Genomic DNA, 6925 nt, shown 5'->3' with positions numbered 1-6925 from the left:
AAAGCAGGTCTATGTGCACAATAAATACTGTGAAAATATCAAAACGCACAATCCATAGAAAAGTGCACACAGCTCGTATTCAGAAACTGGATTTACGTAAAGTTGTGATGTCAAAAAAATACAGTCGTTGGTAGAAGCGCCGCCAAACTCAAACTCTGTGAAGCTGACACACCCAGTGAGGCCCCCCCCCCCTCGGCTGCAGTGGCGCTGTGAAAACGGCGACAGCGAAGACGCTGAAGATGGGAAACCGCTGACCAATCAGAGAAGACTGGGCATTTTTGGGAGAGGGGACACTTAAAGAGACAGGCCCTAAGAGAGCGAACGCAGCATCCGGAGACGGATGGATGGCTAGTTAGCTATGCAGCTCGTCCTTCTCTGGAGTGGTGGAAAATGTGAGGCGGAGGGACCGTTAAACCCAGCGCTGGTGCTGGCCACCAGCCCGCTGTTAAGCTCATTTTTTTCTGTATCCAGTGTAGCATTAAAGCATGGCGGGCGACTAGTCAGTCGTCCGCTAGGTAGCTAGCTAAGCTGTCACTCATCTGTCGATGGCTAAGTGTTTTCTTTGTTTCTTTATTTCATAGTGTTACTTCAAAACCTCACCTCAGAGAGTTCATAGTCTGTACAAAATGTTCCTACGACAATGGTCACAATGCCGCGGGTGACCCTACTTCTACTTTGATTTGAGTGGGAATGATCGTTCTTCTCTCATTGTATTTCTATTGAGTATATTCAGGTGGACAGTGTGAGAAAAAATAAAATGATTTTTTAAATTTACAGTAAACGTGTTCTAGTAGAAACCCAAAATTCAAGTATGGACCTGAAAATGATCACGATATGTCCCCTTTAATGGGAGATGTCTCGTTAGGGAATAAGACTGCCTGCATAAGAAATCTGGATCTATTGGACGGGAGGGACACAGGGAGACTGAGAGGACGCTTGTCCTCGTGGCTCCGGTAATGGTTTTTCTTATTCTCTCCATCTTCTCTTATAGATGCATATCAATACATATCGTGGCGTCTGCACAGAGCCTGCCACATCCAATATCGCCTGGACATTTTACATAATTATTATTTTCAGGAGTCATTGGGGTCTCACGGAAGGGAATGTAAGTGACAGGCGTTTAAAATGGTTTTTAAATCATGCGGGATAACCAGGGCCTTTCAGAAATAATTGTGTCAAACTGCTTTTCACCTTTTTCGCCAATCAATATGCACACTCATTCATGGGCAGACGACCATCCATCAAAAGGCGGCGCTGCTCTTTAATATACATGCTTGCATTTTAATGGGCTACTTTAACAACAATACGGGGGACAACAATGTGTTTCTGTGTAATATTACCGTAAAAATTGTTGATACAGCCCCTTTCACGTATACGGCTCACGCGCTTATGTATGGAATGCACACAACCACGAGGTGAGAGCGCACAAACACACACACAAACACGAGGTGAGAGCGCACACACACATACACAGACAGTTTGTTAAGTGGTGGCCTAAGTCAATGTAATCGCATTCACTTTGTTACACGGCTCGTAAATGATTCAAAACTAGATTTCATGCATGCTTTCATACTAATTCAGCCGCTCGTATTTTTCATTTTGGCCGGAAAAACTCTGAGAACAATCGAGACTTACCCCATTCTCCAATTAGGCTCCCAAACAGGACCAAGAGAAGGGGGGGGGGGGATCTATTCATTTTCTTTTGATTAAAATTATCGCCACTTGCGAGGAGCTTTGGGGTTTATATATTAAATAATGCATCATTTCATAATTATATAGAATATATAGATTTTTTTAAATAGGATACTGGGCAAAATGGTGACTTTAATTAGATCGGTGTGTAAGATATCTCGGGGGTATGATAAAACAATGTTAAATATCTCCCAATGACTGTAAAATATGTTCCAACAGATAATGAAACACAAATAGGGTCTCGGGTTGCCGCGGCTCCTATTTGTCGAAACGTTCCCACGTGCATTTTTTTTTTCTCCTGAAATTTCATAATTATATTGAAGATGTGATCAGGGGGATAACGCAGCTAGGTGCTAAATACGCTGCCGCCCGCCTCCCACCTATTCCAAGGCGTATATTATCATCCGATTACTGTAAGAGTAAATTACCGGAGAGAGTCGTCGAGTGTTGGGGAAGCAAAGTCGTGGAGGAAGCTGTGTTTTGTCGCACACACGCACACGCAGAGCATGAGGGCTAATAAACAGGCCGAGAAGGTCACGGGCGGCGTAATATCCACACAAGGATGAGCTAAGGCCAAAGATTAGCAAAGAGCTAAAGAGCACTTGGCGGAGCGAGGGGGGCGGGGGGGTGTTGTTAGAGATGCTTTTCACAATTAAAGCAGAATTAAAGATGCACTAGAACAGCAACACTTTGCCAAGCAAACAACGCCCGCAGCCTCTTTCAAAATTACAGCGGGCTAATTTGAAATGAAGGACAAACAGTGGTTGTGTGAGTGTGTGTGTGTGTGTGAGTGTGTGTGCGCGCTTCCGGAACCTTCTCCTATTATGATTGCAGGCGTGCAGACCCCATCGTATCGGTCTATATATAAAGTATGTAAATGTCGTCTGGCTGCGACAGTCAGAAGCGTCAATAGAAGTTGACAGCTGAATTATAACCGCAGCCGAATCCATCAGTCTTTTGTTTTAACCGGAGAATGGAGCGTTCTTAAAACTCAACAAAAGGCCTTTTAATCAAATTCTCAAGGTTGTTGGCTTTAGCATTGTATTAGTTTAATAGTTTCTGCTGCACCATTGACGTTAATGACACATTCCTATGTAAATATAATGTGGCTCCCAGAAGCCATCAAAACATTTTAAGGTCCAATGAATACAGTTGCATTTTTTTTCTTCCCTCACCCCGCCTCCCTCTTTCTCTCTTCCACCCCACCGCCCCCCCTTCCATACAGAAATGTCTTTTTATTTAGCAATCTCCACACAGTGCACGGTGATACAATAAAAAGGAGGGGAGATTGATTAATGGAGACTTTAAGGTAGTGATGCGCAGCACTGATACAAATAACTGGGGAGAGACAGAGGGGAGAGAAGATTGTGCCTCCCCTCCCTCCCCTCATCCCCTTACCAGCACACGCACGCACACACACACACACGTGTGAGCGCACGTACACGCAGACTTTTAAAGAATTCACGCGCATGGGCCTGGAATCACAGCTGTGGCTGTGCACGTGCAACTCTAAATCACATGTACAGTTTAGAGGCCTTTGGCACAGATTCATCACCCGCGATTGAAAGATAATGAAACTGCATATTTTCTCACCATTGAGGGGCTGATGAAAGCATTTAGAGTAATATAGCAGAATACATTAAAAGCAGTATCATATTTTGAGAAGCCTCATAACATGTTGCGGTCTAAAGGGGAAAAAAAAGAAAGATGTGTGGAGACATCTTGGCCCATATCTTAAGCATGGGTGATAGGCTGCCTTTTGTATGTATGAATTGCTTAATCACGTCTTCGGGGTATATACTGTATTTAAGTGGTTGTTGGTAATTTAAAAGAGGGAGAAAAAAATCTGACACTTTAGAGCTGGCATTGAGATCACACCACATTTGCAAATACGCTTGCGTACACAAATCTAAGTTAGAGAGAGAGGGAGAGGGAGAGAGATGTAATGGGAGGTTTTTTTCATGCTAGACATGTACATATAAGCTAAGAATCAGCATTCAATCACCACTCCGTGTTTTGTTTTCTGGATTTCTGTGTTGTTCTTCATCCGTTGTTTAATAGACTGGAATTAACATCCACATGTCAGGCGTAATGGTCGTTCTTTAAGCTCCGTTTCTAAGAATCAGTATTAATACATTGACGAGAGGAAACGCAGTTCACTCTTCTCTTTTCAGCAGAGCTGCCCTGAAGAGATTTACTGAGTCATGGAATCCATATCATTTCTTCGTAAACACTGGATCAAACTAGTAAAATTATTTTGGTCAATTTAGTACATTTTCCTGCATACTTTAGTGACAAATAAAGTAAATGTACAAAAGTATTGTCTGCAAAATGTATTTAAAGTAGTAACAACTCATTTTGCATGTGAATGTGTATTTGTATTATCATTTTGAAACAATATTATTAATGTTGTAGCTTGTTGCTCAGCAAATTTTCTTACTTTCTTTAGATGGATGGATGGATGGATGTATGGATAGATGGATAGGTACTTTATTAATCGCCAAAGGGGACATTTTATGTCTATATAGGGGAGACATTACAGGTGAATAAGGTAAACAACTTGAACTAATAAATATCACCATGAAACTTCCTCAGTTGATTAATAACATGAAGACAGTTTTCTTCTGGATTAAAAGTTTTCTGTAAATGTATATTTTAATATGCAAATGAAGCACTATCTTATGAATATGCGCCGATTTGCATACATTTCCAGAACAGAAATCTGAACGTTGGAAAAAGCACAGGTTCAAAATAGTTGTTTCATTTTGTTGACATGTTCGAGTCAAAGGTTTTAACAGAGGGATATTCGGATATCTCTTTGTATCACTCATTAAATCAGAAAATACTGGAAACAGCAATAAAACAAATCTATTTTCACCATTTATTTGAATAAATGAAATGTTGTATAAGTCTGTGGCTATGATACCTGAACACAGCTCAGTATGAACCTGCAGAATGAAACTGGAAGGTTCAGTGTTTGTAAGTGCTACTGAATTGGAGATTTCTGGCCCAAAGTCTCTGAAATAACTACTTTTGAGAGAACAGCCTTTAATGATATTTATTGTAAAATTACATTTTGAAGACACTACAGGTGAATAGGGAATATATCACCATGACACTTCCCCAGTTCATTACCTACATTAAAACAGTTGTTTGTTATATTATGTAAGGCTTTCTGAAATGTGTTTGTCTAAATGAGGCTAAATTATGTAACGTAAATAGATAAAGTGTAAAATAAAACACCTAAATGTGTATTGTGGATGTTTTCTTTCCACTAGACTTATAGAAAATATGGAAGCAAAATAGCCCAAAATCTCAAAACTGACCTATGCATAAAAAAATGATGCTTTTACCTGGTATATTTACAACTATATTTCATATATTTATCATAGATGTTAAATTATTCCCATGTGATGTAATTATTTTTTATGTAAAACATACAGTATGCAAAAATACACTACTCATAACATTATATATACATTTACGTACAACAGGTACCATGTTTAAATGTGAAATTGAAGTTCACATGTGACTTCATTTTCTAAAAAAAACCATTTGCCTAAAACATGTGAACTCACCACATGTGAACTGTACATCAGGAGAGTGTTTGTTTCCAGCAGATCATCATCATCATCATCACTGTGTTCTGAAACTCCAACAGCTCCAGTGTTGCCCAGTAGTTTGTCATTGTTCAGCGTGTAAAAGCATCTTATATTACGTACAGATTATCGCGATTACAATTTGCTCGTAATCCATTTAGAAAGAGCTTACGGTGCCTTATAATAGCATGTGAGCACCACTCGGCGAAAAAAGTGCCACCAAACAAAAGATCAAGTGCATTTGAGTATTTCCATTACAAACACACACACACACACACACACACGCACACACACATACACAGACTCAGACTCTAACACACGTTGCACGGATTTCTCATGCATCGTCTTCCTGTGAGCTATGGGCTGTAACGTTTGCTTTTCTTAGTCAAGGAGAACAATCTCATTTACGGGGGAAACAAATTAGAAAAAAAAAAAAAAGATGTAGCTGTGACAATACCTCAAATTCGATCCTACTTACCCCCCCTCTCTCTGCTGCTTCATTTTTAATTTACAATGCAAAGTGTAAAAATAAACAGTGAGGGCTCAATTTAGTGTGGTTTTCAGCCGTGGCACCTAATCCTCCACCCCACCCTTCGTCACGATGTGCTGGAGGCTGTAAATTTTCCCGCGGGTGTGTGTGTGTGTTTGTGTGTTGGGGTGGATGGGGGGGGATGTGTTCATCGAGTGAGAGATAGGTGGGCAAAGAGGAGCGCCCTAAGGGAGCCACAGCAACACATACCCGTAATCACATAACACACACAGATTGTTATAAAGGTGTCCCAACTGTGCTCAAACACGAACACACGCACACAAACAACTCCGCCACACACGCCACCGTGGAGAAACTGGGAAATAAAGCGACTCTTAAGCGCAAACAAAAGATGAGTTTGTTTGTTTGACAAGGATCTCCATGCCGCAAAAAACGCGTTTAAAGGAAGAAAGCGGGACTGAGACGCGCGTCGAGTCTTTAACCCCGTGCTCGCTGTCAGTCACTCTGCGAGGGCGTTCAGCTGGAGACTTATTTTTATTTTTTTTCATTCTGTTTGTGTGACCTTGCGAGGTGATTGCACCGTCTGGATTTACTGCTTTCTTTCTCTGCAGAGGAAAAGACGAGACGGCGGTCGTGTCACTTCAAAGTGTTAGCAACTTCCACTCAGAACGTCGCACCGCGTGTGATCACCAAGGCGAACCTGTCTGATCGCGGGCCCTCTCGCTCGTCACCGGCTCCCCGTGACAAGCCTCTCCGCGCACCTGCGCGCTGCCCAGTGGGAGGCCCGCCTACCCCCGTCGAGGAGGACCTCGCCGCGGAAGATGGACCATCATCCCCCCCACCCCCCGCCAGACGGACAGAGAGGGAGAGCGAGGCGAAGACCGAGCGAAAGTTATAGATAATCTTTTTACCCGCCGTTGAGTAAACACACAGTGTTTGTTGAGTCTGTCGCCGCGGCCGAGCCAAGCGGCGAGTGACGGATGCAGCAGCGTTAGCTAGCTGATTAAAGCCCTATCTTCTTCAAAGTAGAGGGGGGGATTTTCACTCTGACATTTAAAGAACAAACACAATGCTCAGTTGGGTGGCATATTTGCCTATTGTTCCTTTTTAAAGATAAAACTTCGGTCCATGTGGAAGTTTAAAT

The sequence above is a fragment of the Anarrhichthys ocellatus genome, unplaced genomic scaffold (genome assembly GCF_004355925.1).
Source record: "Anarrhichthys ocellatus isolate YVR2014 unplaced genomic scaffold, GSC_Weel_1.0 scaffold6, whole genome shotgun sequence".
NCBI classification, from domain to species: domain Eukaryota; kingdom Metazoa; phylum Chordata; class Actinopteri; order Perciformes; family Anarhichadidae; genus Anarrhichthys; species Anarrhichthys ocellatus.
The sequence above is the reverse complement of the archived record's forward strand: the minus strand, read 5'-3'. Positions refer to the sequence as shown.